Below are 25,076 nucleotides of genomic sequence, written 5' to 3' on the forward strand. Positions count from 1 at the left end.
AAAAGCTATTCATGAAAATACTCTAAAAAGATTTGTGGGGTATTATTTTGTTTCTGTATTTCTAATGGGCACCAATAAGTTGTATGTGAACTCTCCAAATGAGTGGCTATTCAGTAAGGCATACAGCAAGCATTCAGTTCAAACAACCAAGCAGCAAACTCATCTTTACAGGTTTTTTTAAACAATGACACAGTTTAATAGTTTGACTAACTACTGAGTTTCACCAATAAGTTTCACTCAAGATGCAGCAGTATTAAACCTTCATTCTGGAAATCAACAGAGAAAAGAGGTTCTGGAAGTAACCGGTCATGGATGGAAGTGAAATAATTTATTAGAATATTAATTATTCCTAACCTGAATAAAGATAGAGACAGATCTATTTAATTTTATTATTTGACCAGAAGAAATAGGGTTAAAGCTGTAAAGTCCCCTAATTTCAACAGTGATATGAGAACACATATAACATGCACAGAAAATCTGCAAGGAAAAATCCTGAAAAATCTAGGAGGGAAGAAAGAGACAGCAAAAGATATGCAATCAAGGAAGATTTGAGGCTCATCTTGCATTTTAGTTGTCCTTGATTGCATCGGTAGTACCCTGTTACTGTTCACCAACTCCGTATCCCAAAACTATCTAGATAACAGTAAGAAAATTCAGGAGAGGAAAATCCAACTATCAGGAGCAGGCATAGACTGAACCCTTATTTTCCACAAAGCATTCTATACACAAGTGTCCTAACAAAGCAAAACCCAGAATGAAAACAGCAAAGTCTATGCAAATGGGTGTATGACATAAATAGCTTTTTTGAACCTATTGAGTCAGGGCTGGCACTAGGAAACTCTCATCTCATAATGAGAAATAGAGTCTAAAAGGATTTATTAAGAGTGTGAAGACGACTACTTCCTTGTGAGATCAGGACTGTTCTCAAAACGCGCTAAGCAGGAGTTTCTAGCTTAGCTTTAAATGCATGAAACAATCACTTTTCTACTCCTTGCCTTGAAATATATCCAAATTTGGGATTCTGCATTCAGTGGCTTTTGCAGTTCTCCTCTTACAGATGGTATATATACAAGAGAAAACCACAATTTACATTAGCTGGTCATATACCAGAGTGTGCCCAATCAGTAAAAACATTTTCTTATCTGCATCTAGGGGCTATATGGATGCAGCCTCAATAGCTGCCAGACATTAGCATGGAAAAAGCCTTAGTGTTTTACATCACAACCTGATCTTCTTTTATCCCATTTCTCCTACAGACACAGAACCTCAAGGAACATCTTCAGATGGATTCTTCCTCCTTGCTCTTAAAAATTCTTATGGACACTTGTAAATATTCACCCATCCTTAAGTCAGTAAACTGAAAGTAATTTCACTTTCTTTCATACTTCCTTATGTAATAATTTTTCCCTCTGAATTGCCTACAGTTCACTGCAGTGTTAATTAGCTTTTATGCATTACCAGAGATGGATGCATCTCAGCAGTGACTTCCCTATGGCTTGTTTTGCAGTTTCCATTCATAAGACACTTCACTAATAACATGTATTAGTGAAATCATTTCCTCCTTGTAATACTTTAGTATTTACATAATAGCTCTCATTGTGAAGTTAAAAAGGGCAGAGGAGCTGAAGAACTAAAAGTTCAAATGCTAATATTTGTCTTTGCCCAAATTTCTCAAGCTGACCAGGATCATGTAACATTTTCTGAGTGTTTGTCAATGCAGGATTTTGTACATGTCATTTGGATTATTAAACAAGAACAGCTGAGTCTTGCCTTAAATATCAATATAATGGGACCTTAGTTGTTTAGAAATACTGTTTTAAGCCAAAGTTTCAGACAAAAAAAAATCCCAAACATTGTGACCACTACAATATCTGCATAAGTCATGAGTCACTGTGGCAAAGATTTCTTTAATAGACTATAAACAGCACACAGGATTTCAGCATTTCATAAACATTTTACGAACATATTCGTAACTCACATCCACTTTTATCACCTAATTATTAGACAATATGCATTAATAAATGGTTCATACAGTACCTGGCTTTAAAATTATTTTACGTAATAACAGAATGTGTCTGACTTACAGAAATGTTGACTCATCTAGAGGTTTAAAGAAGAGGTTTCCCAAGCTGGTGGTCTATAGATTCCTGTCAGTGGTCTGCAGCTGATGGTTTATAGCTGTTTGGTTACATTGTGCTCATTCCCTAAGGATGATGGGGAGAGAAGAGATTAATGAAGAACAAAGAGTGACCAAGAAAAAATATTTCAGTTCATCAATAGCAGTAAAAATGTTTTGCTTAAGACTGTAGCCCTATAGCTTCTCCTAAAAACTTTTTTATTTGAGAATGATTGTCAAACAGATTGTTTATACTGAAGTTTTCTCTTTTAGACTGTTTTCTCTTTTCCAATCCATCCATTTCTGAGAAAAAGACTAGAGAGGATGTTATTTGTAAAACATGTTTAACAAGCAAAATAGCTCATAATCTCAGGAACAGGTAAAAAGAGAAGTACTGGCTGGCTTAGGAAGAAGCTTGCTGATGACTAAAACGCAAAAAGTGAGTGTACGAGGAATGGGAGCAAGAAGAGGCAATGAAACAGGCGTACTATTGCGTGGTTTGGGACAAAATTAGGAAAGCCAAAGCCAAGCTCAAAGGCTTCACAAGGAGGGATTCTACAAGTCCTGGAGCCTGCAAAAAAAAACTTGGTGAAAACATAGGTGTGTTGATGGGCGAAGAAGAATTAGTAGTGAATCACACTGGAAAGGCTAAATGCTTTTTTTGCCTTTGTCTTCACAGGCAAGGCCTGTCCCTGGAGCCCTGTGTACAGCATAGTCTGCAAAGAAAAAGGGTAACCAGCAGCCAGTGAGCAATAGGGCAGAAATTGCTCACAGGCTGGACATACTCCATGGCATGCTTAAGATAAAAAGCCAACCTCTATTAACTGAGGAGAGAAACACCTCAGACAACCTCATTGTCCCCAGAAGGAAAAAGCCTGAACGCAAACAGCGAGACATAAAGTTACTATAGCACAACTATTCTCCAGTTACTGGACATGTATGGACTCTTACCCACAACATCTTCAGAATAATACAGAATAATCGGGTCTTAGGTGATTGGTCATCTTATTCTTAAAGATGATTTACCTTGCTGAAGCTCGGTAATCTTCCTCCTGCATCAGAGTACTAGAACAATTGCTATAGTACAGCTGGTGCATACAGTTTGGTAAACATGCAAAAATGAAAAGCATTTGGCAGGACAGGTTTGGACTGCAGGTCTCCAAGAGCTATCCAGGATTGTGGGCAGGCCACTGGGAGGTCCTCGGTGTCTGCTTTTGGGCAGACTGGAATCACACCAGCATGGGAAACTGGGTCCCCCAGCACATGGTGGCAGTGAAGCTGCACAGATGCTGAAGACTTGAAGCTCTTTTGGGCAGAGAAGACACTTGGGCCCCAGAACTTCTCTGAGGCCAACTCAACCATACAGCTGTCAATTAGAAAGGAGAGTGGTACTAACCTAGAATTCTAACTAAACTAAAAGCATATTTTTTCAGTTCATTTTGGCCTAAAAACGCAATTAGTTTCAGGATAGTCCCAAGTAAGTTTTTTAAGTGACTAAAAACTTCAACAATTTTGTTTCATCCTACTCCAGTTAAACATCCCATAATATAAGTATATATAATTTCCAGCAACACTTGCTGAATTTGGCAAATGATTATATATATAGAAGAGTTTTGGCCTCGGTTTTGTTACAACCACTTCTGTAACTTTTGCAATACTCCTTTATTTCTATGTCACTGTCTCTTCATCTTATTTAATACCATTAATTCTAATTCCCACCCTAATAAACTCACATTAAGAGGCACAAATTAAAAGGGTGCAGAAAACAGAATTGCAATTTGCTAGTCTCAAAAAGATATTTTAAACTACTTTTTTTTTTCTTCTTTTTTTTTCTTTTTTTTTTAAGAAAGAGGTGGTGGCTAAAATTGGGTTCAGGAACACATTCAAGAAGACTTGTTTACTAAAACATAAAAAAATTTCAATACCACAGATTCAATTGCTCAAAGATCATGAGCAATTCGAAACTTCTCTAACTGTATTAGCTTTCCAAGTATTACAACTTGCACTGCAGGATATAAAAGATTCATGTCAGTTGAGATTTAAGCTCACAAAAGTAGAACGATACTTAATGTTTAGTGAACTGCATTGGAATATTCCTTAAAGCAATTTCTCTTCTTCTGTGTCTATGTTACAACACATTTCATTTTGCTCAAACCATGTGAAATCTGAAAATTCTCACACAGGTTAGGGGTTCACTGCTACCCCAAAATTCAAGAAAAACTTGCGGATGCCTACATCTAGTCCTGTCCTTCCTGGTTTCAGAAAAGCAAGAAATGCTGAGAATTAGTGGTTAGCCCTAAACTTATAAGCAATAATGAAAAAGAATAGGGAAACCAACAAATTCAGTAGGAAGAACCTTTCCAGAAATGAAATTCTGGATACAGAAATACACTATAGTGAAAAGCAACTTCCATGAAGGATATACTGCAGCTTTTCAATGCCTCTGTTTTGGTTTTCACCTAGTGAGACATCACTGAATGTGAAAGCAATAATTATGTTGGCTTCCTATATTTCTCTTCTCTCAAGAGTTTTTTCTCTCAAGCATGTAATGACAAAGCTGCGTTCTCTGAATATTTTCATTTTGATTATAGAGCTCCTGCAACCTGTTTTACACTGTTTGTGCCCAAAAGAACAAAACCAGGATAATGCTTGCCTAACATACAGCAGGGTCAGGTAGGTCAAACCTTGCAAAACTGGGATTTTCTGCCAGGTTGGACGGATGACATCATTCCTTTCAGAGCAAACAATTCTGCCTTCCCTAGCCTGTGGATCTCCTTTCTGTTGCTTATCACCGTGCTTCTCACATATATCCCACTTATCCATGTATGTCTTTACTTAAGCATACTTGCCTGGGCAACCAGCACATGTTCTGCTTCAACTTCACTCTATCTTCATCCCTGTTCCATGTTGTAAGCACCAACCTGTTGGGACTACTGCTCCCGCTGCAACTCCAAATTTCTTTAGGTACACCCTTCTGCCACCTCCAAACAACACGTTCCTACACTACTTTATGCTTCACAAGATTTTCTGCAGCCACACAACAAACCGTGTCAGGGAACTGGTGCAGATTAAAGCTTAGCAAACAAAAAAAGGCAGCAAGCCTCTTTCTACAGCAGTGCTGCATTATGTCATTTTCAAATACTTGTATTACTATGAGATCAGTATTAAGAACAAGCCAAGTGAAGCATGGGATTGGGAAACGCCAGCGTGGATTCACCAAGGGCAAATCGTGCTTGATAAACCTGGTCACCTTCTTTAACAAAGTAACCTGCTTAGTTGATGCAGGGCAAACGATGGACACTCTCTGATAAACATGCTTTACTTTCCTATGTATCCTTTAAGCTGTTTCATTTTCTGTGAGCTGCAGACATCACAGGCCATATACTGTAGTCTTTCTAGAGAGTTCATTTTTCTTCTTCAACACTTTAGTCTCCTAGTTTAAATAAGTAGGTAATTTTAACTTGGAGTGTCTGTTGTCTCATGGAGAAAACGTGATCACCATCACTCTAAATATTCTGCTCACGTGTAGTGATCCATATCAGGCCTTACACTTCAGAAAGTTTGCATATCGAAAAGTTAATTAATAGATATAGTCCATTTCCAAATGCCTTCCTCTAAAGGTTACTGCAACAACATTTCCTGAATATCCTTTAACAATTTAATGGCAGCCTGGCAGTGGTATCATGACAAATAAATTTAAGTGACATACAGGATGCAGTGGCAGAATACGAAGTATAATGAAGCAATGTACTTCTTATGGAGATGTGACATGAAGAACATTGACCTGTGGTCCTAAGTAATTTTCATAAGACAAAAGCTTTCTTGGTAATAAAAACAAATCAGTCAATGTTCTGAAAGACTAATATTATAAACCATCAGGGAAGCTATTCAGCTATGTTAACTCCATTTAGTGAAACAGGAGTCATTATTATTCCGCCTTTGTACTTAAATTTGGTGATAACATTAGCTGCACTATGACAAAGTAGCCTTCTTGATTAATGGGAGATACTTTCAGAAATGGCAGTGGGACTCAACTTAGTAACATATGCTGGTCATATTAAACAAAACCAGCCTGACACTAGGAACACAGGGCTCAACTTAAATGACAGGATGGAATATTGATTGCAGAGAAGCTGAAGATAGTGCAGTTGCTCCGTATCAAGTATTGCCATGCAGGGATTTTTCATATTGACAAGTATTTATAGAATACAACATACAGAACATCAGGTGGATCAAAAAGAGGTCAGGAGTGCATGGAAAGGGAAAAAAGGAAAAAAAAATAAAAGTACCTTCAGCCCATGAATCCCAAATTGATTCTTAACAAATGGATACTATACTGCTTTGCAAGAGGAATAAAGTTGTGCCTCATAATTTCCTTTGCAAAGTAAAGAAGTTGTATTGCAATAGGCACTGGCACTGGGAAAAACTAAGTGCCTTACAAGAAATTTGTGACACAGGTAGAAAAGGATCACAGGCTATGATCTATGATTACAAATGGTGCTTTTTAACTGTAATCTCATTCTTCTGCACACACTCAGCAGCTGTCATCATCTATGGAACTGAAATGTCATAATGATTCTTTTCTTTATCAGCCCCACGTTCATTTGCAAGTATCTTTACCATTCTGGTTTCTAAATGAGACAGTATTTGGAAATATCAAGGCACCAGGGCAGATGTCACTGAAGTATTCCTGATCTGAGCTGGAATTAACCTGATGGAAATTTTTCAGGAGACCTCCTTTTTAACCACATCCATCCTTATCTTGCAATGATTTTTGGAGACTTTACACACTTAACAAACCAGTTCTGTCCCAGTCTATACCACAAGAAACTCCACTAAACTCACTCAGGATTTTGTCCAATTGCACAAGGTACAGTTAAATAAGCACAAAAGCCAAACAAAGGCTGTCAGCTGGGACTTTTTGGAATATACCACAAAATGCCGTGAACCACTTGTCTGAGAAGGGGTAAGTGGACATGCAGAGCAGAACAGAAAAAAAGCGAGGCAAATGAAAGAAGCAGATTGTACAGGCAGAGCTGAAAAAGACATCAAAGATGAAGATGCTGCAAAAAGTGAGAGTGCAACATGAACAGCTCGTTACAATGGACTTAATACTGAGAGATCCCACTTGCATCCAGTACTACCAGGCACTGCACCAGCAAATTGGCAGACAATTTCATACCCTATCAGCTTAAGATATTAAAAGATAGGGGTAGATAATGAAACAGAACCAAGAAAAAAATTAGTCAATGCTCTTCTTACTAGATCTATGTGTAAAACTAGATTATGAATAAGTCTACCAAGAACAGCAGCAGGTTCTACATCAGAATACATCATGGTAAGAAAATCAAGAACCTCATCCCCATAAAAGACAAAGCACTTGAGTACCCTGTTCTGTGGGCAAAAATTCTTGTCTCAGCAAAGATGAAAAAATTACTACGCCTCTATAATTGACAGCAATATTTAATTGTGATCCTTTAAAATCTAAATGGCTTTTCAAGGGGAAATATGAAATAACCGAGTATTTTTTTCATATCATGCATCTTAATAAAATCAAATTCTCAGTGCAAAATAAAATTTGCATAGTCTATATAATAAGTACGTTTTCAATTCCTCAGCAAAAATTATTATCCAAAAGCAAAAGAAGACTGCAAAAGAAGTTTGCTTTAAGAATTTGTCACTCATGCTAGTTATTACAATATTTTATGTGCTTAGATCAGTTACCACCACTTGGATAATTTTAAGAGATCCTGTGCTTGTTTACAGACATTATCCAACTTCTTGTGAATCATGCATGTTATTCACAAGCTAACCTTCAAAGGGACTAACTAACTAAAGGATCAACTAACCTTCAAAGGGACTTTCAAAGGGACTCAGGATTTACAGAAAAAACATATGAGCCTTATTTTTTAAGCCTCAATTTTACAGTTGATACACAATTAAAAAAATCAATTACATTTTGTCTAACTTTAGTAAGAGCCCAGTTGAATATTTTTGTCTCTTACCATCAGTCTCAGCTCAAACCCTTCTGTTACAGGCTTAAAGGGGAATATCACAGTGAGAGGGTGGAGAATGGCACAGGAACATCTGCCATTCCTCAGCCTACATCCTGTGCTGTGCCTTTCATAGAAGTTTAGCACAGAAGCCCTCATTAAGAAAGAGGGAATGCAATGACATTATATTTCTTAGAGGCAGATTGGCTGGGTTGCTCAAAATTGTGGTAGCCTGTATAAACTCTCTGTTGTGGCTGCTTCTTGCTAAGGAAATAAGGTGGTGTGATTCCTTCCCAAAGGTCAGCCCTGCATCCTGTTCCTCATGCATAAGTAAAAGTAGCAAGACTGGTTCCCCAGGGCTCATTTGCTCATTGTGCAACATCTCGCATATCCTTTCTGCTTATCCCTTTCATCCCCATGGCAGGAACGGCCCCCAAGGTCCATCTTTGGGGCAGCAAAACTCAGTTTACAATACTGAGAAACCTTTAATCAGGTTTATTTAGAAAGATTACACTGTACCTTTCTCCAAAGAGAGCAAATAAAGCATGTGATCCGACCTGTTCTTTCTCTCCTCTCCAAAATTAAAAAAATAAATATAAGCGTTAAGTAGTCTCCTATTTTGGCACTGTCATAATAATTTAGGAAAACTGTATAGAAAAACTGAATGTAGACTCAGTGAACCACTTCACTCTGGAAGGATTTATTCTCCCTTGATATCAGCTGATTTTGTCTTAAATGGAAAAAGAGGCAAAAAGATCTCAAAGTCAGATAGTTAGAAATAAACGTAGCAAGATAAAGCAGATGAATGTTTGTCCTGCCCTTTCATTGATTTAGCTTTAACTTCCGCACAAAGATCTCTGCAAAACCTCAGAAAATTCAGCCAAGGGTGGTATAGCAGTTGACCCCATTAATGGAGTACACAAAGAGTAATGCATTGGAGTCTTAATTCCCCATTTTCCTAGGTGACTTGCAGATGGTGAGAGAAGCAGTGAGACACCGTCTCTCTGGGCATTATCTCCTCCTAGAAGGTGAATCACAGGACCATGGCTCCAGTCACAGTCACTCTGCAGGTAGCGAATTTCACTACTTCTCCAAAAACATTCCTCTTTGTCATAACATGATCTTCTGTAGGAATACCCAAGTGAGTTAGTCAAAACTGCCCATAGGTACAGAATAGGCCCTCTGTACCTGTGTGAAGTGCAACAAGAAAGAAGTGGCCACTGTCATCGTTAATTGATGTATCTAATATATGTTCCAACAGCAGGAGAGTTCTGATTCCTTCACCACAATATTCTCCATGCCCAGGACAAAGCAACAGACTCCTTGTGCCCTAGATGGGAGCCATATGACCCCTTCAGCCCAGCCTACATTATGCCCAAATTCAAAAGATATTATTTTACTTTGCTCTGGTTAAAACTCTACAAAAACACTCTTAAAAAAATTAAAAATCAAGCTTAGATATGCTACTGAATTAATTAGACCCAATATCAGCCTGAATGACTCCCTTTCCAGAGGTGTTTGTGACATTGAGATGTTTTGAATTGCCCATGTTATAGAGGAGCTGACTGTTTACAGGATATTATGTATATAAGCAGTTTTGCTCTTTTAGTCTTAGCTCTCTGAACAGGGCTAGCCCGAAGGCAAAGCCTAAGGCAAAAAGTGAAATACATTTTTTAAAGGCTGTTTGTTAATTGAGCCCTAAACTGCTTCTCTGTTCCTTGCCAGTTTTATCCTAACATAAGAACAAATGTTAAAGTCACTGTGCCAGATGCTGGGCAACTCAGAATACTCTGAGCCTCCTCTCACTTCCTTGGCAGCTGAAATCTCTCAGCTCTACCCAGATTTTGCTCAGCATCTAACAGGATCCAGCCCTAAATGGGCTGTAATCTGCATGTGAATATTTTAATTCACGTTGCTATGCAGAATGAAAACAACCAGCAAAGCGCATACAGCTCAGCTAAGAACTTGCAAACTGCGTGACAGCAGTGGTTTTATAACTTTAGCCTGTTTTCTGTGCTTCAGGCAGCTGTCTCTAACAGGTTGTGACCGAGTGCACTGCCAGCTGGTTATCTTCTCCACAAAAGAAAGATGGCAGTAGTTTTGCCAGAACTTTGTTTCTCTCCTTCGCTCAGTGCAGAAAATGATGAGGAAATGAAGATGTTTCTCAGACCACAAGCCTGAAGTTCACCAATTCTTGACCTGCATCAAAGATACTGCAGTGACATGAGGCAACCAGTTCTGGCCTTTTTCCAAGGTGATACTGTACAGAGGAAAAAAGCAGGCTCTGCTGGGGATGGAGCCAGCTCCCAAAAGCAGAAACTCTCCAGGCACCATCTTTTGGTATTTCACTCTGCATTTAAGGCATTGTGATTCACTATCTAAATCAACGGACAACTTCCAGATTTTCTTTTGACCAGTGAGGCAACGGCTTCTGGAAACTAGCATCTCCTTTGTCACTCCTATTGTCTTCTTGCCCATGCTGCTACTGTGCTCCACTGGCTGACATATTTCAAAAAAAAGAATTTCATTTTTCCCATTTTATTATATGTGAGTCTTTCAACTTACTCCCAAGATTTGTGGGTGCCATTACAGCTTCTAATGCAGTTTGATGGCAGGTTCCTCCCAGTTGCATACTCCTGTCCCTGAGCTTCTTCAGAATTCTAGAGTTACTTTTTCAGCAGCTCCATTTCAGCCGTGTCAGGCTGCCATCTGAGAACAGCTGTCTCTGCCGAGCACAGGAACCTAGGATGATGTCTCCAAATTATGTCAACTAACACTCATGCTTGTTATTTCAGTGTCAGTATTACCAAAGTTCCAGCGTTCAGTAGCTATTAATTTATTATAATGAGTGTAAGTATTTAATAGTGGCAGTCTACCTTCTGCTCTTGTCCATGACAGTGAAGGTGAATATATTAATAGGAAGCATCCAATACATGAGAGGGCTTAACAATTTCTCTTACTTCTACACTGGTAGAATTTGACCACTGCCATAGAGTTGGACTTGAAACTATTTTCACAGTCAAGAGCATGAATTACATGTAAGCAGTTTTAACAGTGTCCTCCAACCAGGAGGGTGGAGTGTTTTCTCCAGAAATGGATCAAAGCTTAAAAATGCATGAAATCTAAAAATCCAACATCATCTGTTGGTGCCAGCATAACAAGACAATGCTGAGGCACCAGAAGCACCGGTTATTAACATCAGGACCCATCAGTTAGTCAAGCTGTAGGGGTGGAAGCAGAGGCAGGGCAGCCCAGGAAGGAGCCAATGGGATGTGGACAGTGAGAAGATAAAAGGGAAAAAGCCAGGAATAAAACAGGACAGAGGAGCTTTGTTGAACAGGCACAGCTTAAGGCATAATGGTGAGACACACGTAGTGATGGGGAGTTTACAAGGAGATTTAAGCTGCAGTAAGATACAAGAGGATGGTGAAGCTGTTAGGACAAACATGAAAATAGAGTGAGGTGACCCAGGCAGAGGTCCCTATACTGGATAAACAGCCTCTAAAAGTTTGACTGAGCAGCTGTCCAAATGCCTTGACTGATCAGAGAGAAGTTCAGCCCAAGAGAAAGCAGCCTAATAAACGTTTTCAGTATTTTCTCCTTGAGTATCACTTTGCAGAAATCATTTTCTAAGCATTCTTCATCTCTTTACCAGCCCACCAAACAGTCAGGCAAAGCTGAGAAACAAGTCTGTTTGGAACAACAAGCACAAAAGTGATTTACTAGGGTGGGGAGAGAGAGAGTGAGAATTGCTTGGCTAGTTTTCATTGTCTAACTTAGCAATGAAAGGGCAGGAAAGTTTCCTGGTAACAGAAATAAAAACATTCCTGTGTTTCAGAGCTGCTATCGCCTCATGAAAAGCGCTAAGCCAGGATGTAGGTAAAAGCTGTGATATTCCTCAAAAGTGAAGGAATCTGACACTGGCATGACACTTCCAGTTTAACATTGACCTCCTACTTCCCCACTGCTGAAAGGTTCCTCAGTTTCCAGAAGCTTTTAAGAGCTTGGAGGAATTATTTTTCCTCTCTACTTCAAGCCACCTACAATCACAGTTTTGTCTCTTGAAAGTCATTGTTCTTTGCTTTAAAAAAAGTTCTAGGTTGCAGAAGAAAACAAGATCAAAATCCAGTATCATCCTGCAGACCTGGCCTGCTTTTCATCAAAATGCTACTGTATTTGCTAAAAGCTTTGATGAACCTGATGAGAGGCAAAGGTTGAGACAGAGACCGGATGAATCTCAAACAGTTAGTATTTTGTTCTCATGATGAGTAAACTGTAAGTGACTTGGAATTTGTCTGAATTTTGCTGCAAGTCTGATGCTTATTCATGCTCTAATTCAAAGTAAATTTCAGAATGAGTGAAGTTACAGACTTCTACAGTCCATTAGTTCTACTAGACTTTATTGCAGGCATAGTATCTCTATACAGAGACAAAACAAGACCAAAAACTTCCAAATCTAACACAAATGTGATCAAGTATATGAAGATAAGAGAGACTTGAATATTAGGATGTCTAACGAAGTGAACCCCACAGTATTGGTAAATCTATGCCTGATAATCTTTACTATTATGAAGAATCATATCATCATCAACTTTGGATAACATATTTTCCCTGGAAATTGAAGTTATTTATTTGGCCCTGCCATGAGTGCATGACTGAATTCATTTTAAGGACTGTATCTTCAAGATGTCAGTGTTAAACTCCTTCAGCAAATTACTTCCTTTGTCCTCACACTAGGGCCATCAGTTAAGACCTCATACTCATCAGCATAAGTAATCAAAAATAATTTAGTACAGTCATAGACAAGCAGGCTTCAGTGTGGATTCAGAAGTGTTTTCAGTCATTGCGGAGAGGCGTCTCTCCCTCCCGATTTGGCATCAAGTTGCAAAATCAACCATCAGACAAAAATTTCATTTCTCAGCTTGGGCACTACAAGCAAAACCCAAACAAACAAGTGTTTTTTGGAACAATCTTGGTAAATAGTGACTTCTCACTATCCATGCATTACCTATGGATTGTTATGTGTTAAACCTCCTTAATAATGTACTATTTTACTTAGAGATTATCGACAGGTTCCCTAATGGCAATAGGCAATGACATACATAAAGGGAATCTCACTGATTGACTCAGAGCTGAAGTTTACACTACAGATCTCCAAGATTAGACGTGCAAAAGCTTACACCTACAGTCTATACAAAAAGCACATAAACTTTTCTGACATGGAGAGAAGAGAAAGCTTTGCCAGAGGAGACTGCAGGCGCGTCAGAAAAAGAAGGACACAGTTTTCTGTCTGATGCCTGCTATCAAGGTGCTATCTGGCTCAAACTGCGCAATTTACCTCTCTGACCTGAAGAATTCAGATCCATTTTTGTAAAACCCAGGCATTTGGTTCCTAACGTGTAAGTTTCAAATATAAGTCTTTGGAATACTGAGAAGGTCAAATCTGAGTCTCACATTTTCCAGGCAAATATTGTAACCTCTAGTTAATCCTTTAAGGTGGTGGTACTGGCAGGGAGATCACTGCTGGTCAAGTAAATAGAAAGAGCCATACTAATCAGTTTTTTTGAAAGAACAGAAGCAAGGTCCCGGTCCATGAAACCTATGAGGATGGAGACATCAGCGGTAGAAATTAGGATTGATTTCAGAGTCTTCCTGCACTTACTACTTGGAGACCCCATTTCTGTATTTCCCTTTGGATTGTCATGTCTCCCCAGGAAAACTCATTCTGAATCCCACTCTGCAAGCCATTTATCTCACCAGATAGGACCCAAGTCCTTTACTGGATGTAGCCCAAACCCCATCTGGGGCTTGATCTGTCCCTCACTGATTTTTTGGGACTAAGATATCTACAGACCTTTGAAAATTGTGTCTTTATATCACATTATGAAGTCAGGATATTTTTTTTGCCAATAGGAAATCAAACAACAATACAATCAAAGTTTTATTCCCATTCCCTTTAATCCTCACCGTATATTTAGGTATTCCCTTGAGTACATTATCAAATACAAAATAAACCCATAACTGATGATGAGTGATGAGATAAAAGTGTCCTGGCAGGTGACTAATAGAACATAATCACCCAACATAGACCATCCAGTAGAATTTAGTAACAATATCTCTCAAGATCAGTATTTTTTTCAGATTTCAATACCCAGAAGTCATCCATCCCATTTTTTTCCAGTTAATAAAATTTCTCTTTCTTTTGTCCACAATTATTGACAAGACTATCATCTAAGTGAGTATTAGCTCTTTCTTAATTAGCAAGCAATTCAGCTGTGAATCACACACAAACCCTTGACTATTTTAATAAATGGTTACATTGCTTTACCAGTACTGAGCAATTAATTACTCAGAAACTGTGTTTTGTTTTTCATGTGGTGCTTTCCTCACATTCGCATTTTGTACTAACCCATGCCACTTTCGAATAGACTATGAATTTTATTCCCCATTCAGGTTGCTTAAGAAGTATCAAAAACCAGGGTCAGTTAATGGCTTGGAATAGGAATTCTTCTGTGCCCCCAATTTTCCATCCTCTCCAAGAGCAACCAGCTGACATCTATCTGCTTCAGAGAAGCCCAGTTATCTGTATATATGTCTAGAAACCTGTCCATCTCAAAATAATATTTGAAGACCTTTAGTTTCAGGTCATTCCTCCCTGCTTTCCTCTGGCTATTTAGTACGTATAAACTTGGGACCTCAGACACAGTTCTTCTTTACTGTCATTCACAGCAGTGAATACAAAGCAGGTCTAACCCGTCACAGAAGCTGCTCAGGACATTTGTCAACTTCAACAGGGCTGTACTAATTTATATCAGCTCCAGACCTTGCTTATGGTATTTTACATTCACTTTACCATGGCACACATGATTACACAAGCTGCAGGGCAGGAAAGTTAATAATTCAGCCCTCTTCCCTCCTCCACCTACATCCTTTTTTGTATGTAAAACATCTACTCCATTCCCAGAGATATATAGATATGCAGCATAAGCAAACTAATGAGGTATAGCCTTGAGGTGTGTCAATTCTATGTGCCTCAAAAGGAATGCTGTTCAAATGTTCCTAGTTTTGTTAATTAATAATAAAAACACATGAAAACATAACACTGTCTCCTCCACATTTTATTAGCTAAAATAGCTCCACACAGGACAATAGTATTTAGCCTGAGTGGGCAGTCTGCACTAGGTTTTTAGGAATGGCTTTTTATCATGTATCTTGGGAAGTGTTTTTCTGATCAATGAACACTGTACGTAAGCTGTCAGAGCATATTGCTGTCTCATTTCACGCAGGACTGTTTTGACTTGCCAACTCAAGTAGAAGAAAGCAAGTAAATTATATCAGTACTTTGAATTTAAGTACTGAATGCATTCTGGTTTTAATTAGTAGGAAAGACAACTGGTTTGCAACAACATCTGAAAAGCATCTTGTGGCACAAAGGATGTCAAGGGTTCTCACATTAAAAATGGAACATTACAATCAATTGTGACTCTTGACTGGCCACTCTCCCTGGACCGTTCAGATAGCTCAATTGTGAGCTTCCCTTTTATCACTGTGGCCCATCTTTCTCCTCTGTCCTCTTTCACATGGCTGCCCAAAACTGGTAGCTTGCTCTCTGCCTTCGCATGTATTCTGTTGTGCTTGAAGTTCATTCTGAATCATTCTGCTTTCTCAGTCGGGGGAAATTCACACAAAGTCGCATGCTTCTTCAAAAGACTCAAGTGCACTCCAGTGCTTAGCTCCATCCCTGAATTCCAGGTATCAAAGAGTTTTTCCTAAGATGAAAGATTTAACATGGGACGTACCCACACAAACACAAGCACCATCCCACCAGTAAGGGCTGTCTATCCTGTAACAGCAATTCCTGCATCCTTATCAATGCCACACAGCAAGCCAATAAAAAACTTCAAATAGTATCTTTCCACTAGGCATTTAAGGGTGCTTCATAAACCACTGCTTATATACAGATGCAAAAACATGCCTGTAAGAGTTTGTAATTTTCAGATAACAAGCTCTGTTAGAGGTTTAGCGAGATGTTTAAAGTTACATAGCATGCCCATAGCAGAGCTGGAAATAGAGTGCATACATTCAACTCCTAACATTGAGTTTGATACTTAAGTCTTGTCTTCTTACCCCTGGAAGTTGCCTGGAACAGCAGCAGAATACTTTGAGAACACACATAGAATTAGTCTCGAGGAGAAAAGACAATGCAGAAAGAACTGTGCCTCGCCAATACCGCCTAAGGAGACTTTCCGCTGTGCCTTTTGCAACTGGACTTGCCTATCCTGCATCGACCTTTTTAGCCATCAGCGCACTTGTACCAAGTGTGGGTAGAGCCCTTCTTGTATCTTCGATTGCGAAGCCTAGCCACGATGATGATAAACTATATGAGCTTCATTACAGTCAATACTAGCTTGGTCTTCAGCATAAATAGAAAAAAAAATTATTGCATTTTTGTGTCAGGGACATAAATATAATTTTAAAACTTTGTAGAATGCCTTCTTTTATTAGGATGACAAGCACTTTATGTAGATTAAGTCTCCTTCACTAAACTGTCAAGACAGGCATTTTTATTACTAGTAAAAGGCTGATCAAATGTTCTTTTACTTAACCAGCCTGTTGTTATTCATATGTTAAAAATTGTTTCAGTGATAATTTATCTTACACATAGAGAAACCATTATTTACTATCAGAATATTGATTTCTAGTAGAAGATTGGCATACTGTAGTTCCTGAAGGGAAGGACTGATTTCTGGCAAACTGAATCCCCATGTGTTGCCTGATCTAGTCGAGAGGTAGCATCCCTGGCGGCAGGGAGGCTGGATTAAAGTGATCTCTAAGGTCCCTTCCAGCCTAGGCCATTCTATGATTCTATGAATAACTCGAGAAATTTTATGGAGGTCTCCAATGAGCCTGACTGAAGTGCTGGCATCAGCATGCAGGCACATTTGTTGAAAAAACGATAGTTGCAGCGTTTCATCAAAATGTAAATTACATGACAAAAGACTGCTGTGTTAAACGACAGGAGTCAAACAGCAAAGCCCATACCAAGACCAGGCTAAGGAGCTCTGACTCTTTCATTCGTAGCCATTACCAGTACCTAAGGAACGGTGCAGAGGTTTGTCAGTCCTGCTCTTGGGATGGACTAACAGAGACCAAGAAGCCAGTTGTCTCAGCCAAAGCTAGAGAGGCACTGTGGGTTGAGATCAGGTTCTTCAACTCCTGGTCTTAATCTGGTCACAAGTGTTGAAGCCTCTCTGCTACTGAAGCAGTCACGTTGCCTCATTCTCAGACGCTATTTTTAAAGTCCTGGATTTGGCTGCTATCGCAAAGACGGCCAAGAGAGGGCACCCGGCCCTTTTCTACACAGACCCCCCTGTTCGAGCTCCAACCAAGTGTCCGGGCGCAGCCGGCCTGGCTTTTGGGCAAAGCTTCCCAGTGGCGGGAGGGACCCAGTGTGCGCTATGGCGGAGGGAATTCCTGGCCTGGTTGTAGGCCCGCGTTCAGGAGGGACACCCGTGCACAGAACTGCCGTGCACAGATGAGCGGGCATCTGAATTATTTTCTCCATAAACACCTGTTTTTATTTAAAAGTGAGACAAATCAGAAATAGGGCTGATGGTTTTCACATCTCGGGTGTTGCGGGAAGCACACAGGTGTGCTGGGGCTGAGGCCGACAGGCCAGGCCAGGTTTATCTGCTTGCCCTTCTCAATACAGTAAATGGCATTTAGTAAATTGGTGTCAGACCACTGAAATCTAACAGCATGGATCACTACAGCACGATTACAGTCCATGAACACTACTGGCACTATACGAGTGAATAATAACCGTATCATCTTTGACAAGGGTATATGTAGCCCTCAGGGTATTCAGGGACAAAGTGTGATTTCCAAAACTTGGTCAGGAAAGGTGTTCAAAATAATAATGCCATTGGCTAAAAAGCCCTCCCTGCGGTAAAGATTCGTGACAGTGATAAATAAAATTATTCTCTAAACCAATCTTTTTCCAATGTAATTTATAAATGCCCCGTTCAAAACTGCACATCACTACACTACGGAATAATATTGAGGTAGAGACACATCTACTTTGATGCATGCATACATATTAAAATACAGATATTATAAGTCCATGGATGGAAACAAAATTATAAAAAGTCAACATTAATAACATCCATCTAATGGCACTGTGAAAAATACAGTTTCTTAACACAATGTACCTGCCAAAGTGTTCAACTGATTTTACATCATGTCAGGGAATAGTTGGCAATGCTTCCAGTTGCACAGGAAAGCTAGTAATCAATAAGAAGGAATGCAATTCACCATGCTTGATAGGTAAGCTAGTGAGGCAGCAATACTTCTGATAAAATGTCGAGAGTGACACGTGGGCACCCTTTTTTTGTCGAGTGCTGAAGCCAGACTTGCTTTCACAAGCAAACTGACACTATAATTACAAGACTTTTCTATTGGTATCAGGCAGAAATTATCAATCACAGTCCAGTAGAAGGCAGGTAAGATTGCCAATAAATATACATTACCTTATATTTTGAGCTGCAAAAAAGGATATTAAATTTGGACTGGGTTTCATGCCTCAAAAAACTTTTCATCGCTTGAGAAGACAAACACATATGAAGATATCTCCTTCAAAAGAAGCATACTGAAAGTAGCCACTAGATCCAATTTTAAATCCTGTTATTTTTAAATGCTGTTCATAGCAGAAGTAATGTAACCACAACACATTTAGGTAAGAAGTGGAATAATCACTAATCTGTATAAGTTCAAGTGTAGAAATCATTGATGTAAAACCTCAACTACAAGGGTCAGGTTTTGCCTGAAGCAATACCTGCCAGCAGTAAAACTGCTGAAAATAGAGTGTACTCTCAGAGAAATGCTGTTAGGAGAATGACAGGAAAAAAGGAAAAAAGCTCGAACTTAAAAGTATCAAGTGTAAAATTCTCATCGTGGCTTTCACAGATAGCTCTGACTGCTCCCACCACGTCCCAGCACCTCTTGCTGTTTTTAGTAATGCTGTCCCTCACCTCAACCACTTCTCTTCCCCGAGACCTGCCCAAGTTACTGCTCACATTCACTCATCAGCACCCACCCTATCTCCTCACATCACTCCCCCTGAAACCAGCCTCAGCAGCAGCTGCACCAAACAAGAGCTAATTGTGCTCAGCAAAACAACCACATCATGTTCCATTAGTGCTCCATTTTGGACACTGCTTGGCTCTCCTATCATGCTGACACAGTCATTCCAGGTCAGGAGCTATTGCAACAAGTGAAGTGTCATTTGACTAATTCTTGTGTGTCACAGTACCACCATGCAGCAGCTCAACATCTGATGATTAAAGTGTGACTCAGGGGATAGCCTGACCAAAATGCAAAGCCCATGACCTCCTAACCCTGAGAAACCCCTCAAGACACAAAGTCCTGCCCAACACATAAAAAAGAAGAGACGAAAAAGCATTTGCCATTATTGAATTACAAGGACGCAACTGTACTGTCCCCTAGGTCTGTCCTTAACCAGACGCTATCCTGACCCTATCAAGATATTTCGAGCAAGATGTCCCTATAGCAAAATTTGGCCTTGACACCTGCAGACTGGCCGTACATCTTGGCAGCTGTTCATGTGAAAGGAAGGCATGTGGCAGAAATGAGGGAGACGAGAGTAGGCAAGGGGGAAGAGCCTTGCTGAGGGAGAGAAGCCTGAAGTCCTGGGAGGCCCAGCACAGCAAGGGGACAGGGACCAGGTAGTGACCTCCCCCATCAGCTTGTGGAGGAGACACCGAGACACAGACTCACTACGATCCCAAAGAGCTCCAAGGGACCTCACTTAGGATCAATAGTTACAGGGTCGCAATATGCTTGACTTTGGTCAGCACTTTTCCATTGTGGCCATTGTTCTTGTTGGGCAATCTTGGATGCTCTTCCAAGTGGGCTGTGATCTCGTTTTTCAGTACCTTTCCCAGGTATTGAGGAGTTGCAGGTACAGTTAGGGGGTGCCTCATTGTTCCAATTCACTCTTCTTGTACCCAGGACAAGCAGGTGTCTAATCGTTTTGACTTGCTTCCTCACTAGGCAAGACCAGAAAGTACCAAGTTGTCCCCGCCACCTGCTTTTTGAAATTAAACAATAACACAGTGACTGGTGCCAACATCGCAAAGCAGCCCAAGAAGTGGAGGGAGGCGAGGTCTACCTCACCACACAAGCTCATGGCAGGTGTGTCCTCATCGTATTCACACAGCATAAACAGGTTTCCTTTTAGGACTTGCCTTTCCTTCTCACGGAAGTTGAGAGAAAAGCTGTAACCTGCTTTATCATGGGTTTTATCATACTTGGGCCTAAAGACCCATCTTTCTGCATTTGTGACTTACTGACAGATATCCAGTACATTAGGAAGGAGGAGGAATTCCCCGTTATCTTCTTCTATGAGTAGAGTAAGTTCCTCATCACAATATCTCTCCCCACCATGTTTCCTGTCATTTTACAGCAGTCTAATGCCGATTCTCAATTCCTCAGATAAAAGATTAGCTTCGCTGTAGCGAAGGACTTTATATTACACAAGCAGAGACTGCTGCTGTATTTGCTATAGCCACCTAGTGGTTCACAACATGTCTGATTTCGAGGACTGAAATGGAAAAAGAGAATGAGAAGGGGAAAAAAAAGAAAGGGAAAAATCCTCACAGAAATTCTGGCTAGCTGCAGCAGTAGAATTGGAAGCAATAAGGAGTGAGGAAAGGAAAATAAGAAACATGCCTGGCTATCTCAGTCCTCTATGTCTGGCTTTCCAAACTACTCCTCTACAAGCAGCTGCATCCCTCCAAAACTCTCTATGAGACACATGATATGGCTAACTCTGCTCTTCAAAATATCACTGCAGCTGAATGCCTAAAGAAAGCAGTGTAAAATTCCCCATACAGAGTTGAACACCTTGCAGACCACAGAAGGTGGGGGTCAATCCTCTGAGGCCATTCTAGTCGAGAGTTACTGAGGAACTTTTAGCTTTGTTACAACTGCTTCTATTCTAAAACAAGAGAATAGCATCCTTGAGAGATATCTATTCAGTTGTTCTTCTAGAGGATTTTATTTTAAAGAGGTGCTGTTGCATAGGCTATGTGTGAAATGAGAGAACCCACCAGTGTTTTATGAAGTTTAAAAAGCATGAGGCGAAAGTAAAATAGCTTCTTTTCTGGACTGAAAAATATTCCCCTGCAATGTTTGTAGCTCAGCACAGAACTGGAACATTTTATTCAGAAACTAAACTGAAGAAGTTGATTTCTTGTTCAGGGAGCACAAAACCAGAAGAATTCCTGGAGATAAGCAATGAACAACAAATTGTTTAAAGTCCTTTTGGTTTGAGTCATAGATGAGGTACTTCTGATAACAGAAGATGTGTGCTGTATGTCCTGATCCCTTATCGCAGCCAGTCTTGGCTGGTAGCTGATGGGAGCACCCTGCTCCTCAGGCTGGTTTGTGTCAGCCTGAGGCAGCCTGTGTGCAGTGCTGTCCTGGGCTGAGGTCACCTGCCTATAGTTGTACCACAGCAAGCCACAGGCTGTATGGACTGGAGCAGGATAAAACCCTGCGACAATAGCTCTGAATCTCCAAGAAAAATCTGTCTCCCATTAAACAGGCACTGGGAAATAGCAGGGGAAATGTGTGTCACGTGGCTTTAGTCTGGCTAATGCCCTCTTTCAAGGCTCTGAAAAAAGGCAAGGAGCTGATCTGTGAACAGACTACCCAATATCCCTCATTTAACTACTGCTGCATTTTTGTTTGACCCAGACAATTACTTCACTGAAAAGGAGAGACAGAAAGTGTTCTTGTGGATGTTAACTTTTCTATCTAAGCCAAGCAAGATGTAGTAGTTTCTGGTTTGCATATTATCTTCTACTAGTTCCTGAAAGCACAGCAAAGTAAAAGTCATGTATGTGGAAGGAAGTAATTTGCCACAAACAGGATAGAATAGTGCTTATACACAGTAGTACCATTTACAATGTTCCTTATTTTCATTATTTTCATTTTTATTTTCATTTATTTTCATTATTTTCACCTCCCTGCAAGCCCCATGCCTCTGGTGGTGAAGCCATCACACAGGAACACAAACAAGGCCCAGCCCAACAATACATCTGTGGTTGCACATGTCCTCAGCTGCTGTCTCTGGGTCCACACTGGACCCACTTTCTTCACATTTGCCCAGAAAGAGTACGTTTCCCTTGAAGTATATTAAGCATCTATGACCAACTATTATTACTCTAACCTTCCCTGTAGTTTAAGCATCAATATCCAGGCTGTGTGAAGTATAAAATGTGTCTTTTCAGAGATGGAGGTCCATACATTACACTGATCTCAATTCCAGTTTTAAGATCCCTTCAACCAGCTTTCTGTGTCCTTTTGCACAGTTGCATAAGCAGGCCTGAGATACACCGTAAAAGCTAAATGAAAAGGCTTCCCTTTTTAATTGTCAGCTTCACAAATCTGACTTTAGCACAGAAATGCTGATGTGTTCAGGCAAGATTTTCCCAGAGATGCATCCTGTTCAACTTGTCCAGCTTACCTGTAAGATTTGCAGGATTATATTTTCCACAGCCTGTTTCAGATGCTTTTGTGTTTGAACTGCAGCATAATTCATTAAATGGGATGCTAAGCAACATACAGAGGAAACACCAAACTAATATACTTAAAACTTGATGGGCATACCAGTTCTCAGTGTAAACATAGAATCATAGATTGCTTTAACTTCTGCTCTGAAATCTTAATTCTACCATGGAGATGATGTGCTACCAGCTACAGGCAATGGAAGCTTTATAACCCTCTCAGTACATGAAAATATGATGGAAATTAGACATATTTAAAAAAAACTTTTCACATACTAGCTGCTATACATTGCTGGCAACACTTATAATATACTAATTGCCTTATAGTTAATTTTGTTCTGATTCATATATTGCTTAATTAGGATTTTACTCAGGAACAGATGGCTGTCTTCATTAAATCATGATATATTCCACCCAAATGGAAGCAGCTGTTTTTTTGAATACACTCTAATTTATTTCCTACGTACCAGAAATCACTCTGAGGGGAATCCAGACTATAATCATTCAGTTTGTTTTCATTGGTGCTTATTTACAATAAACTTGGAAAATTTTTAGCAAACAGAAGTCAAATATAGGTGATATTTGTTAACAAGGGCAAATTTCTGTTGCTGAAGTTGGTACTAAATCTATATTCAAAGAAGTACTTCCAGATATACATAGATGATGGTCCTAGCATGCTACATACAGTCATCGGTAACAGAAGCCAACAGGCAATAAGCTTCCAAAATATGTAACAAAACAGACAAAGGACAAGAAAAAAGTTGTAATTAATTTTTCTCCCATTTCATGATGAAAACCAGAAAAACTTGATGATAAAGAACATTATCAGGGTCCCAGAGACTCTCTCTGGCAGAGAAGTGGACAAACCTGCCTCTACAATGAACTCTCCTTTTCCTCTTGCAGTTTCACTGAACTGAGCTGGTAGCACAACTGGCAAATGCTGCATACACTGGTATTGTGTGTAATTCTTTTCAGTGCATTGAAAAGAAAACAAACTTTTCTTAAGGAGGCTTTTTATTGGGCTCCAGTCTCTTTTCTGTAAGAGAGCAAATTTGAAGCTCCCAGGTTCATAGAATCATAAATTATAGAATGGCCTAGGCTGGAAGGGACCTTAGAGATCATCTAGTCCAACCTCCCTGTCATGGGCAGGGATGCCTCTCAACTAGATCAGGCTACTCAAGGCCTCATCCAGCCTGGCCTTGAACACCTCAAGGGAGGGAGCAGCCACAACATCTCTGGGCAATTTATTCCAAAGTCTTGCTGCCCTTGTTCTGAAGAATTTCTTCCTAAGGTCCAATCTAAATCTGTTCTCTTTTAATTTAAACCCATTTCCCCATGTCCTATCAGTGGACACTCCTGTAAAAAGTCCCTCCCCAGCCTTCCTGTAGGTTCCCTTCAGGTATTGGAAGGCAGCTATAAGGTCCCCCCGGAGTCTTCTCTTCTCAAGACTGAACAATCCCAGTATAGAATATAGGTTAAGTTCTTATTGCTTCACTTACCATCTACTGATATGTAGAAGTCAGAGAGCTCAATTGCAGAGGCGATGATAAAAACACTCCTGCTCTCCTATGCAGACTTCTGTGGAAGCACCTAAGATCTCTCAACACATCTAAAATTTTGGATGCTCCTTAAAGCCTCCAGAAGTACCATGGGAGAGCAGAACTAATAGAAGGTAGGTTCCAAAAGCTTACTGTTTGAATGTGGTTTGGTAACTAGGCACTTATCTTACATTACTACTGTATTACTTACATTATTACAGTATTACTTCTCTTTGTAGATCCTTTTTCCTCTTCCTCTGTTTTCCTACCTCAACAGCTCAGCTTTTCAGCATCATGCTCCACAAATCATGATTTTTTCCCCCTCTTTTTTGACTGTGTCCGAGTTCAAACAATATTCCTGCACACCTTTTTGTAATAAGTTACAAATTATAAAGATGGTAGCTACTCAGTAAACATCTAAGCAGGAATTCTGCATGTATGTGTGTATGCACTAAATGAAAAAAATAGATAATCACAGCATTTGTAATTACTCCGTACAGCTCTCGTTAGGAGAGCACTAGAAGGTCTGTTTTTACCAATGAAAAAATCAATTTAGATTCTAACCCCCTTTTTTCAGGTTTGAAAAGGAAGTAACAGCAATTTATTTTATATAACCCCATGTCTTTGAGAAGGCATATGAAGATTTGTGTGATTTTCCAGAAACAAAACCACTTCATTTTAAAAGCCTAATTTGATTTTGATGAAGCAGGGGCATCTATGGAGCTTTGAGCAACCTGATCTAGTGGGAGATGTCCCTGCCAAGGCATGGGGGTTGGAACTAGATGATCTTTGAGGTCCCTTTCAACCCAAATCATTCTATGATTCTATGATCTACACA

Source organism: Apaloderma vittatum, unplaced genomic scaffold, assembly GCF_000703405.1.
Source record: "Apaloderma vittatum isolate BGI_N311 unplaced genomic scaffold, ASM70340v1 scaffold7189, whole genome shotgun sequence".
In the NCBI taxonomy this organism is placed as follows: domain Eukaryota; kingdom Metazoa; phylum Chordata; class Aves; order Trogoniformes; family Trogonidae; genus Apaloderma; species Apaloderma vittatum.